Below are 12459 nucleotides of genomic sequence, written 5' to 3' on the forward strand. Positions count from 1 at the left end.
GAAACGTTGTCTCCTTCTGCTGGAACACTGACTTCTTTCATTTAATGCCTGCAGACTATAAAAGAGAACCCAACCCAAAAAGTTTGGTTGATTATTCTGTGGCACTCTGTTAAACTGTTGCTTATGGCGGTCTCTGTGAGCTTCTCAGCGACATTCAGCCAGCCAGGTATCCTGCCTGCAGTAGATGGAATGTGGCAATGGAACGCTGGCTGCGCGTGTCATAATAGGCTCTGAGCCTTTATATACCTGTGCACAGCAGCAGCCACCTTCAGTCTGCTGCTGGACAGCCAGCAGCAGCAGCAGCAGGAGAGGTATGTAATCAGGAGCATTCCTGCTAAGGGTAGACAGCTGCTCGTTCCACCCCACCCCCGCCTTAATTGGTTCTCCTCCCTTCCAACGGTGTTGAGGCGGGTGGGAACAGCAGGGGGTGAAGGTGCTGTGTTTAAAGAGGTGGAGTTATGCAGATCTAAAACGCGTGGATTGCAGCAGCAGCAAGCCGAAAAGTGCAGGCATGTAAGGGATCTAGAGGTTGACAACATGTCTTCTTAACGGGAGTCCAGGAGCTCATCTCCACAAATGGACTTTTCAGGATCCTTGGGTGGCTCCGTAGTTTGAAACCAACTCTGGTTATCGCTTCTCGGCCTTTTGGCTAAGATCAAGTGTAGTATCTGTTCTTATCAGTTTAATATCTGATACGTCCCCTATCTGGGGACCATATATTAAATGGATTTTTAGAACAGGGAGATGGAAAAAGAGCTTGCTCTGTCCACTCCACGCATTGACCTGGTATTGCAGTATCTCCAGGACCGGTGCACCCCTTCTTTAATGCAGTTTCTAAAATCAGAAAGAATTGAATTCAATGTTTTTTGTTCATTTTGCTTGTTTGTCGGATTTTGGGATGGACTCTTTGGCTTTGCTTTTCTTCTCCTCATTGGATTTTTCATGTTCAAAGTTGCAGAAGCCAGATTACAAGCTCATTTTGGTTCAACTTCAGCAACTGTGCATTGCATTGCCATGTAATGTGATGCAATGCTATCTTTCTAGCTCTCCCTTTTTACTTCCTTTTGGATAAACAGACATATTAGGCAAGCATTTTGGAGCTTTCACCTAAATAACTACAGGTGGTGAGATAAGCTGCACAATATAATTGACCTTTCAGTATATTGTTGCACACACACCATCTATTTAGCAAATGCCCTTGTTATCAACAGCAGCCTTTTAAACTCACCTGAGCTAACAGGTATGTGCGCTGGTTACTCTGCTGCGCTTAAAATTTCTTTTTTGGTTTGCTACAATGCCTTTTCTGAAACGTTGTCTCCTTCTGCTGGAACACTGACTTCTTTCATTTAATGCCTGCAGACTATAAAAGAGAACCCAACCCAAAAAGTTTGGTTGATTAGTCTGTGGCATTCTGTTAAACTGTTGCTTATGGCGGTCTCTGTGAGCTTCTCAGCGACATTCAGCCAGCCAGGTATCCTGCCTGCAGTAGATGGAATGTGGCAATGGAACGCTGGCTGCGCGTGTCATAATAGGCTCTGAGCCTTTATATACCTGTGCACAGCAGCAGCCACCTTCAGTCTGCTGCTGGACAGCCAGCAGCAGCAGCAGCAGGAGAGGTATGTAATCAGGAGCCCTCCTGCTAAGGGTAGACAGCTGCTCGTTCCACCCCACCCCCCGCCTTAATTGGTTCTCCTCCCTTCCAACGGTGTTGAGGCGGGTGGGAACAGCAGGGGGTGAAGGTGCTGTGTTTAAAGAGGTGGAGTTATGCAGATCTAAAACGCGTGGATTGCAGCAGCAGCAAGCCGAAAAGTGCAGGCATGTAAGGGATCTAGAGGTTGACAACATGTCTTCTTAACGGGAGTCCAGGAGCTCATCTCCACAAATGGACTTTTCAGGATCCTTGGGTGGCTCCGTAGTTTGAAACCAATTCTGGTTATCGCTTCTCGGCCTTTTGGCTAAGATCAAGTGCAGTGATCTACCGGTTGCTGCCTTGGTCTTGGCTGAGAGGTGCCTTGGGTACCCGGCTCCTTGGCCTCGGGGGATCGCTGCATGTAGCAGTGCGGCTTCACCCCCTTGCTGCTTTTGGGGAGCCGGATTAGTCCCGGGGCAACGAGGGGCGATCAGCCTGCCTGCTTTTTTTAAGTAGGCGAGGAGGATTTTTGCCACCTTTGGTGTGAAGATATGGACGGGAGAAGCCCAAATATGCTGACCTGTGAAGAGGTCCCAGTTTTTGCAAGATTGAAGAATGCAGTGCGGTTTATTTTTTTGGATCCAGAGAAGAAGAAGTCTGGCTTGTTTTTTTTGGTAGAGAAGATTTTGTTTGGACTATTGGAAGTTCAAATGGAACAAGTTTTGTCTATGTTGGAGTTCCCGAAGAGAGGGATATATGATGTTATTTTTTGTTCAGAAGATATCTTTTCTGACTTTTGGAAGAGAATGGATCTAGTGAAGGAAGATTCGATACTTGAAGGTGTTTTTTTTGTGTCGCATTTTCCTAGGAAGGAAAGGCTAATAGTAATAAGGATGTATAGTCCTTTCATATTGGAAGAAGAGATCATGACCTTTTTATCCCGGTACTGTGAGAAAGTGAGTTCTGCTGGCAAAATGTTTAACCGATATGGTTTTTGGACCACGAGGTGGAGGTTCCTGGTCAAGTTCAAGGAAAGTTCGGATGGTGTTGTGGTACTCCCACCAAGTAGATTCAAAATCGGGACAGTTAATGGAGATATGTTCTTTACAGGTATGCCGAAGTTTTGTAGGCGTTGTAAACAGTATGGCCATGAAAAGGATTCCTGTACATTACAGTGGTGTGCCAAGTGTGAAGAAGTGGGACATAAGGCAGAGAATTGTGAAAAAAGTAAGAAATGTAATCTATGTGGTGGCAGTGGTCATTTATATGATTGCTGTCCTGTCAATAAAAGGGAGGAGAAGTCAGTTGACAAGGAAGATGGAAAAGAAGAAGAGTCTGAAGCTGCCCCCCATGATGAAACGGAAGAGAACATATCTCAAAAGAAGGAGGAACAAATAAGAGATATAAGAAAAGAAGGTGATCATATGGAAGAAGATACTGAGAGTGATATCACAGACGTTGAGATTGAAAATACTAGCTTGGAAGAAGAAGTGGAGGTGGATAGGGAGTCAGAAGATCAGGAGGAAAGTGAGTCCTCCAGTCAGGATGAAAAGGAAGGTGCTGTAAGTAATATGGAAGAGGAGGAGGAGGGTGAAGAAACTAGTGAAGAAGAAAGAGAGGATGTCGCATGTGAAGCCAGAGAAGAAATTGAAGGAGTTTTGTCATCTGGGAAGGACTCTAGTAAAGCAAAGGATGTTTCAGAAAAAAATATGAGGGAGATGGAGGAGAGACAAGAAGTGTTGAAAATGCTAAAGAGTTGTGAAGGGGGGAGTCAGGCTAGTCTAAGGCGCAAAGTGTGGAATAACATTTATAGCGATATGCATCGTTTTTTTTCAACTTACAGAATACCTCAGTCGTTGGCTAAAGAGGTAGAAGAAGCTTGGGATGGTCGGTTTCTGGATGGAAGGCTTTTGAATGCCTTGGCAGCATATGGCCTGAAGAGAGGAATGTTGCCTTAAATCGTAATGGTAAAGATTGTAATCTTGTGATGTAAAGAATATGGAATAACTGTATTGTGATAATATAAACGTATATATATAAAATAAGATTGGAAAAATGGATATATGACCCACAATGATGGATAACAACCTAATACCATTTGGAAATCATTGCAAAGCATGAAATGGTAAATATGGGACTTGTAATCTGAGTGGAAAAAAAAAAAAAAAAAAATCTGTTCTTATCAGTTTAATATCTGATACGTCCCCTATCTGGGGACCATATATTAAATGGATTTTTAGAACAGGGAGATGGAAAAAGAGCTTGCTCTGTCCACTCCACGCATTGACCTGGTATTGCAGTATCTCCAGGACCGGTGCACCCCTTCTTTAATGCAGTTTCTAAAATCAGAAAGAATTGAATTCAATGTTTTTTGTTCATTTTGCTTGTTTGTCGGATTTTGGGATGGACTCTTTGGCTTTGCTTTTCTTCTCCTCATTGGATTTTTCATGTTCAAAGTTGCAGAAGCCAGATTACAAGCTCATTTTGGTTCAACTTCAGCAACTGTGCATTGCATTGCCATGTAATGTGATGCAATGCTATCTTTCTAGCTCTCCCTTTTTACTTCCTTTTGGATAAACAGACATATTAGGCAAGCATTTTGGAGCTTTCACCTAAATAACTACAGGTGGTGAGATAAGCTGCACAATATAATTGACCTTTCAGTATATTGTTGCACACACACCATCTATTTAGCAAATGCCCTTGTTATCAACAGCAGCCTTTTAAACTCACCTGAGCTAACAGGTATGTGCGCTGGTTACTCTGCTGCGCTTAAAATTTCTTTTTTGGTTTGCTACAATGCCTTTTCTGAAACGTTGTCTCCTTCTGCTGGAACACTGACTTCTTTCATTTAATGCCTGCAGACTATAAAAGAGAACCCAACCCAAAAAGTTTGGTTGATTAGTCTGTGGCATTCTGTTAAACTGTTGCTTATGGCGGTCTCTGTGAGCTTCTCAGCGACATTCAGCCAGCCAGGTATCCTGCCTGCAGTAGATGGAATGTGGCAATGGAACGCTGGCTGCGCGTGTCATAATAGGCTCTGAGCCTTTATATACCTGTGCACAGCAGCAGCCACCTTCAGTCTGCTGCTGGACAGCCAGCAGCAGCAGCAGCAGGAGAGGTATGTAATCAGGAGCCCTCCTGCTAAGGGTAGACAGCTGCTCGTTCCACCCCACCCCCCGCCTTAATTGGTTCTCCTCCCTTCCAACGGTGTTGAGGCGGGTGGGAACAGCAGGGGGTGAAGGTGCTGTGTTTAAAGAGGTGGAGTTATGCAGATCTAAAACGCGTGGATTGCAGCAGCAGCAAGCCGAAAAGTGCAGGCATGTAAGGGATCTAGAGGTTGACAACATGTCTTCTTAACGGGAGTCCAGGAGCTCATCTCCACAAATGGACTTTTCAGGATCCTTGGGTGGCTCCGTAGTTTGAAACCAATTCTGGTTATCGCTTCTCGGCCTTTTGGCTAAGATCAAGTGTAGTATCTGTTCTTATCAGTTTAATATCTGATACGTCCCCTATCTGGGGACCATATATTAAATGGATTTTTAGAACAGGGAGATGGAAAAAGAGCTTGCTCTGTCCACTCCACGCATTGACCTGGTATTGCAGTATCTCCAGGACCGGTGCACCCCTTCTTTAATGCAGTTTCTAAAATCAGAAAGAATTGAATTCAATGTTTTTTGTTCATTTTGCTTGTTTGTCGGATTTTGGGATGGACTCTTTGGCTTTGCTTTTCTTCTCCTCATTGGATTTTTCATGTTCAAAGTTGCAGAAGCCAGATTACAAGCTCATTTTGGTTCAACTTCAGCAACTGTGCATTGCATTGCCATGTAATGTGATGCAATGCTATCTTTCTAGCTCTCCCTTTTTACTTCCTTTTGGATAAACAGACATATTAGGCAAGCATTTTGGAGCTTTCACCTAAATAACTACAGGTGGTGAGATAAGCTGCACAATATAATTGACCTTTCAGTATATTGTTGCACACACACCATCTATTTAGCAAATGCCCTTGTTATCAACAGCAGCCTTTTAAACTCACCTGAGCTAACAGGTATGTGCGCTGGTTACTCTGCTGCGCTTAAAATTTCTTTTTTGGTTTGCTACAATGCCTTTTCTGAAACGTTGTCTCCTTCTGCTGGAACACTGACTTCTTTCATTTAATGCCTGCAGACTATAAAAGAGAACCCAACCCAAAAAGTTTGGTTGATTAGTCTGTGGCATTCTGTTAAACTGTTGCTTATGGCGGTCTCTGTGAGCTTCTCAGCGACATTCAGCCAGCCAGGTATCCTGCCTGCAGTAGATGGAATGTGGCAATGGAACGCTGGCTGCGCGTGTCATAATAGGCTCTGAGCCTTTATATACCTGTGCACAGCAGCAGCCACCTTCAGTCTGCTGCTGGACAGCCAGCAGCAGCAGCAGCAGGAGAGGTATGTAATCAGGAGCCCTCCTGCTAAGGGTAGACAGCTGCTCGTTCCACCCCACCCCCCGCCTTAATTGGTTCTCCTCCCTTCCAAAGGTGTTGAGGCGGGTGGGAACAGCAGGGGGTGAAGGTGCTGTGTTTAAAGAGGTGGAGTTATGCAGATCTAAAACGCGTGGATTGCAGCAGCAGCAAGCCGAAAAGTGCAGGCATGTAAGGGATCTAGAGGTTGACAACATGTCTTCTTAACGGGAGTCCAGGAGCTCATCTCCACAAATGGACTTTTCAGGATCCTTGGGTGGCTCCGTAGTTTGAAACCAATTCTGGTTATCGCTTCTCGGCCTTTTGGCTAAGATCAAGTGTAGTATCTGTTCTTATCAGTTTAATATCTGATACGTCCCCTATCTGGGGACCATATATTAAATGGATTTTTAGAACAGGGAGATGGAAAAAGAGCTTGCTCTGTCCACTCCACGCATTGACCTGGTATTGCAGTATCTCCAGGACCGGTGCACCCCTTCTTTAATGCAGTTTCTAAAATCAGAAAGAATTGAATTCAATGTTTTTTGTTCATTTTGCTTGTTTGTCGGATTTTGGGATGGACTCTTTGGCTTTGCTTTTCTTCTCCTCATTGGATTTTTCATGTTCAAAGTTGCAGAAGCCAGATTACAAGCTCATTTTGGTTCAACTTCAGCAACTGTGCATTGCATTGCCATGTAATGTGATGCAATGCTATCTTTCTAGCTCTCCCTTTTTACTTCCTTTTGGATAAACAGACATATTAGGCAAGCATTTTGGAGCTTTCACCTAAATAACTACAGGTGGTGAGATAAGCTGCACAATATAATTGACCTTTCAGTATATTGTTGCACACACACCATCTATTTAGCAAATGCCCTTGTTATCAACAGCAGCCTTTTAAACTCACCTGAGCTAACAGGTATGTGCGCTGGTTACTCTGCTGCGCTTAAAATTTCTTTTTTGGTTTGCTACAATGCCTTTTCTGAAACGTTGTCTCCTTCTGCTGGAACACTGACTTCTTTCATTTAATGCCTGCAGACTATAAAAGAGAACCCAACCCAAAAAGTTTGGTTGATTAGTCTGTGGCATTCTGTTAAACTGTTGCTTATGGCGGTCTCTGTGAGCTTCTCAGCGACATTCAGCCAGCCAGGTATCCTGCCTGCAGTAGATGGAATGTGGCAATGGAACGCTGGCTGCGCGTGTCATAATAGGCTCTGAGCCTTTATATACCTGTGCACAGCAGCAGCCACCTTCAGTCTGCTGCTGGACAGCCAGCAGCAGCAGCAGCAGGAGAGGTATGTAATCAGGAGCCCTCCTGCTAAGGGTAGACAGCTGCTCGTTCCACCCCACCCCCCGCCTTAATTGGTTCTCCTCCCTTCCAACGGTGTTGAGGCGGGTGGGAACAGCAGGGGGTGAAGGTGCTGTGTTTAAAGAGGTGGAGTTATGCAGATCTAAAACGCGTGGATTGCAGCAGCAGCAAGCCGAAAAGTGCAGGCATGTAAGGGATCTAGAGGTTGACAACATGTCTTCTTAACGGGAGTCCAGGAGCTCATCTCCACAAATGGACTTTTCAGGATCCTTGGGTGGCTCCGTAGTTTGAAACCAATTCTGGTTATCGCTTCTCGGCCTTTTGGCTAAGATCAAGTGTAGTATCTGTTCTTATCAGTTTAATATCTGATACGTCCCCTATCTGGGGACCATATATTAAATGGATTTTTAGAACAGGGAGATGGAAAAAGAGCTTGCTCTGTCCACTCCACGCATTGACCTGGTATTGCAGTATCTCCAGGACCGGTGCACCCCTTCTTTAATGCAGTTTCTAAAATCAGAAAGAATTGAATTCAATGTTTTTTGTTCATTTTGCTTGTTTGTCGGATTTTGGGATGGACTCTTTGGCTTTGCTTTTCTTCTCCTCATTGGATTTTTCATGTTCAAAGTTGCAGAAGCCAGATTACAAGCTCATTTTGGTTCAACTTCAGCAACTGTGCATTGCATTGCCATGTAATGTGATGCAATGCTATCTTTCTAGCTCTCCCTTTTTACTTCCTTTTGGATAAACAGACATATTAGGCAAGCATTTTGGAGCTTTCACCTAAATAACTACAGGTGGTGAGATAAGCTGCACAATATAATTGACCTTTCAGTATATTGTTGCACACACACCATCTATTTAGCAAATGCCCTTGTTATCAACAGCAGCCTTTTAAACTCACCTGAGCTAACAGGTATGTGCGCTGGTTACTCTGCTGCGCTTAAAATTTCTTTTTTGGTTTGCTACAATGCCTTTTCTGAAACGTTGTCTCCTTCTGCTGGAACACTGACTTCTTTCATTTAATGCCTGCAGACTATAAAAGAGAACCCAACCCAAAAAGTTTGGTTGATTAGTCTGTGGCATTCTGTTAAACTGTTGCTTATGGCGGTCTCTGTGAGCTTCTCAGCGACATTCAGCCAGCCAGGTATCCTGCCTGCAGTAGATGGAATGTGGCAATGGAACGCTGGCTGCGCGTGTCATAATAGGCTCTGAGCCTTTATATACCTGTGCACAGCAGCAGCCACCTTCAGTCTGCTGCTGGACAGCCAGCAGCAGCAGCAGCAGGAGAGGTATGTAATCAGGAGCCCTCCTGCTAAGGGTAGACAGCTGCTCGTTCCACCCCACCCCCCGCCTTAATTGGTTCTCCTCCCTTCCAACGGTGTTGAGGCGGGTGGGAACAGCAGGGGGTGAAGGTGCTGTGTTTAAAGAGGTGGAGTTATGCAGATCTAAAACGCGTGGATTGCAGCAGCAGCAAGCCGAAAAGTGCAGGCATGTAAGGGATCTAGAGGTTGACAACATGTCTTCTTAACGGGAGTCCAGGAGCTCATCTCCACAAATGGACTTTTCAGGATCCTTGGGTGGCTCCGTAGTTTGAAACCAATTCTGGTTATCGCTTCTCGGCCTTTTGGCTAAGATCAAGTGTAGTATCTGTTCTTATCAGTTTAATATCTGATACGTCCCCTATCTGGGGACCATATATTAAATGGATTTTTAGAACAGGGAGATGGAAAAAGAGCTTGCTCTGTCCACTCCACGCATTGACCTGGTATTGCAGTATCTCCAGGACCGGTGCACCCCTTCTTTAATGCAGTTTCTAAAATCAGAAAGAATTGAATTCAATGTTTTTTGTTCATTTTGCTTGTTTGTCGGATTTTGGGATGGACTCTTTGGCTTTGCTTTTCTTCTCCTCATTGGATTTTTCATGTTCAAAGTTGCAGAAGCCAGATTACAAGCTCATTTTGGTTCAACTTCAGCAACTGTGCATTGCATTGCCATGTAATGTGATGCAATGCTATCTTTCTAGCTCTCCCTTTTTACTTCCTTTTGGATAAACAGACATATTAGGCAAGCATTTTGGAGCTTTCACCTAAATAACTACAGGTGGTGAGATAAGCTGCACAATATAATTGACCTTTCAGTATATTGTTGCACACACACCATCTATTTAGCAAATGCCCTTGTTATCAACAGCAGCCTTTTAAACTCACCTGAGCTAACAGGTATGTGCGCTGGTTACTCTGCTGCGCTTAAAATTTCTTTTTTGGTTTGCTACAATGCCTTTTCTGAAACGTTGTCTCCTTCTGCTGGAACACTGACTTCTTTCATTTAATGCCTGCAGACTATAAAAGAGAACCCAACCCAAAAAGTTTGGTTGATTAGTCTGTGGCATTCTGTTAAACTGTTGCTTATGGCGGTCTCTGTGAGCTTCTCAGCGACATTCAGCCAGCCAGGTATCCTGCCTGCAGTAGATGGAATGTGGCAATGGAACGCTGGCTGCGCGTGTCATAATAGGCTCTGAGCCTTTATATACCTGTGCACAGCAGCAGCCACCTTCAGTCTGCTGCTGGACAGCCAGCAGCAGCAGCAGCAGGAGAGGTATGTAATCAGGAGCCCTCCTGCTAAGGGTAGACAGCTGCTCGTTCCACCCCACCCCCCGCCTTAATTGGTTCTCCTCCCTTCCAACGGTGTTGAGGCGGGTGGGAACAGCAGGGGGTGAAGGTGCTGTGTTTAAAGAGGTGGAGTTATGCAGATCTAAAACGCGTGGATTGCAGCAGCAGCAAGCCGAAAAGTGCAGGCATGTAAGGGATCTAGAGGTTGACAACATGTCTTCTTAACGGGAGTCCAGGAGCTCATCTCCACAAATGGACTTTTCAGGATCCTTGGGTGGCTCCGTAGTTTGAAACCAATTCTGGTTATCGCTTCTCGGCCTTTTGGCTAAGATCAAGTGTAGTATCTGTTCTTATCAGTTTAATATCTGATACGTCCCCTATCTGGGGACCATATATTAAATGGATTTTTAGAACAGGGAGATGGAAAAAGAGCTTGCTCTGTCCACTCCACGCATTGACCTGGTATTGCAGTATCTCCATGACCGGTGCACCCCTTCTTTAATGCAGTTTCTAAAATCAGAAAGAATTGAATTCAATGTTTTTTGTTCATTTTGCTTGTTTGTCGGATTTTGGGATGGACTCTTTGGCTTTGCTTTTCTTCTCCTCATTGGATTTTTCATGTTCAAAGTTGCAGAAGCCAGATTACAAGCTCATTTTGGTTCAACTTCAGCAACTGTGCATTGCATTGCCATGTAATGTGATGCAATGCTATCTTTCTAGCTCTCCCTTTTTACTTCCTTTTGGATAAACAGACATATTAGGCAAGCATTTTGGAGCTTTCACCTAAATAACTACAGCTGGTGAGATAAGCTGCACAATATAATTGACCTTTCAGTATATTGTTGCACACACACCATCTATTTAGCAAATGCCCTTGTTATCAACAGCAGCCTTTTAAACTCACCTGAGCTAACAGGTATGTGCGCTGGTTACTCTGCTGCGCTTAAAATTTCTTTTTTGGTTTGCTACAATGCCTTTTCTGAAACGTTGTCTCCTTCTGCTGGAACACTGACTTCTTTCATTTAATGCCTGCAGACTATAAAAGAGAACCCAACCCAAAAAGTTTGGTTGATTAGTCTGTGGCATTCTGTTAAACTGTTGCTTATGGCGGTCTCTGTGAGCTTCTCAGCGACATTCAGCCAGCCAGGTATCCTGCCTGCAGTAGATGGAATGTGGCAATGGAACGCTGGCTGCGCGTGTCATAATAGGCTCTGAGCCTTTATATACCTGTGCACAGCAGCAGCCACCTTCAGTCTGCTGCTGGACAGCCAGCAGCAGCAGCAGCAGGAGAGGTATGTAATCAGGAGCCCTCCTGCTAAGGGTAGACAGCTGCTCGTTCCACCCCACCCCCCGCCTTAATTGGTTCTCCTCCCTTCCAACGGTGTTGAGGCGGGTGGGAACAGCAGGGGGTGAAGGTGCTGTGTTTAAAGAGGTGGAGTTATGCAGATCTAAAACGCGTGGATTGCAGCAGCAGCAAGCCGAAAAGTGCAGGCATGTAAGGGATCTAGAGGTTGACAACATGTCTTCTTAACGGGAGTCCAGGAGCTCATCTCCACAAATGGACTTTTCAGGATCCTTGGGTGGCTCCGTAGTTTGAAACCAATTCTGGTTATCGCTTCTCGGCCTTTTGGCTAAGATCAAGTGTAGTATCTGTTCTTATCAGTTTAATATCTGATACGTCCCCTATCTGGGGACCATATATTAAATGGATTTTTAGAACAGGGAGATGGAAAAAGAGCTTGCTCTGTCCACTCCACGCATTGACCTGGTATTGCAGTATCTCCAGGACCGGTGCACCCCTTCTTTAATGCAGTTTCTAAAATCAGAAAGAATTGAATTCAATGTTTTTTGTTCATTTTGCTTGTTTGTCGGATTTTCGGATGGACTCTTTGGCTTTGCTTTTCTTCTCCTCATTGGATTTTTCATGTTCAAAGTTGCAGAAGCCAGATTACAAGCTCATTTTGGTTCAACTTCAGCAACTGTGCATTGCATTGCCATGTAATGTGATGCAATGCTATCTTTCTAGCTCTCCCTTTTTACTTCCTTTTGGATAAACAGACATATTAGGCAAGCATTTTGGAGCTTTCACCTAAATAACTACAGGTGGTGAGATAAGCTGCACAATATAATTGACCTTTCAGTATATTGTTGCACACACACCATCTATTTAGCAAATGCCCTTGTTATCAACAGCAGCCTTTTAAACTCACCTGAGCTAACAGGTATGTGCGCTGGTTACTCTGCTGCGCTTAAAATTTCTTTTTTGGTTTGCTACAATGCCTTTTCTGAAACGTTGTCTCCTTCTGCTGGAACACTGACTTCTTTCATTTAATGCCTGCAGACTATAAAAGAGAACCCAACCCAAAAAGTTTGGTTGATTAGTCTGTGGCATTCTGTTAAACTGTTGCTTATGGCGGTCTCTGTGAGCATCTCAGCGACATTCAGCCAGCCAGGTATCCTGCCTGCAGTA

The 12459-nt window shown here is 44.4% G+C and overlaps 8 non-coding genes across 8 annotated transcripts; all 8 read left to right on the plus strand.

Moving 5' to 3' along the window:
• Positions 1-629: 629 nt before the first annotated feature.
• LOC141205779 (U2 spliceosomal RNA) lies at positions 630-820 on the plus strand. Its single transcript, XR_012276452.1, has one exon. It is a non-coding gene; the product is annotated as a U2 spliceosomal RNA (small nuclear RNA).
• Positions 821-3773: 2953 nt separating this feature from the next.
• LOC141206348 (U2 spliceosomal RNA) lies at positions 3774-3955 on the plus strand. Its single transcript, XR_012276977.1, has one exon. It is a non-coding gene; the product is annotated as a U2 spliceosomal RNA (small nuclear RNA).
• Positions 3956-5070: 1115 nt separating this feature from the next.
• Positions 5071-5261, plus strand: LOC141205780 (U2 spliceosomal RNA). The gene has a single exon (XR_012276453.1). It is a non-coding gene; the product is annotated as a U2 spliceosomal RNA (small nuclear RNA).
• Positions 5262-6376: 1115 nt separating this feature from the next.
• Positions 6377-6567, plus strand: LOC141205782 (U2 spliceosomal RNA). Its single transcript, XR_012276454.1, has one exon. It is a non-coding gene; the product is annotated as a U2 spliceosomal RNA (small nuclear RNA).
• Positions 6568-7682: 1115 nt separating this feature from the next.
• On the plus strand, positions 7683-7873 carry LOC141205783 (U2 spliceosomal RNA). Its single transcript, XR_012276455.1, has one exon. It is a non-coding gene; the product is annotated as a U2 spliceosomal RNA (small nuclear RNA).
• A 1115-nt stretch (positions 7874-8988) lies between these two features.
• On the plus strand, positions 8989-9179 carry LOC141205784 (U2 spliceosomal RNA). Its single transcript, XR_012276456.1, has one exon. It is a non-coding gene; the product is annotated as a U2 spliceosomal RNA (small nuclear RNA).
• A 1115-nt stretch (positions 9180-10294) lies between these two features.
• LOC141206077 (U2 spliceosomal RNA) lies at positions 10295-10485 on the plus strand. The gene has a single exon (XR_012276743.1). It is a non-coding gene; the product is annotated as a U2 spliceosomal RNA (small nuclear RNA).
• A 1115-nt stretch (positions 10486-11600) lies between these two features.
• On the plus strand, positions 11601-11791 carry LOC141205785 (U2 spliceosomal RNA). The gene has a single exon (XR_012276457.1). It is a non-coding gene; the product is annotated as a U2 spliceosomal RNA (small nuclear RNA).
• Positions 11792-12459: the final 668 nt, after the last annotated feature.

This window comes from Phyllobates terribilis, unplaced genomic scaffold (genome assembly GCF_046119375.1).
Source record: "Phyllobates terribilis strain yellow unplaced genomic scaffold, ASM4611937v1 Scaffold_142__1_contigs__length_4687701, whole genome shotgun sequence".
NCBI classification, from domain to species: Eukaryota; Metazoa; Chordata; class Amphibia; order Anura; family Dendrobatidae; genus Phyllobates; species Phyllobates terribilis.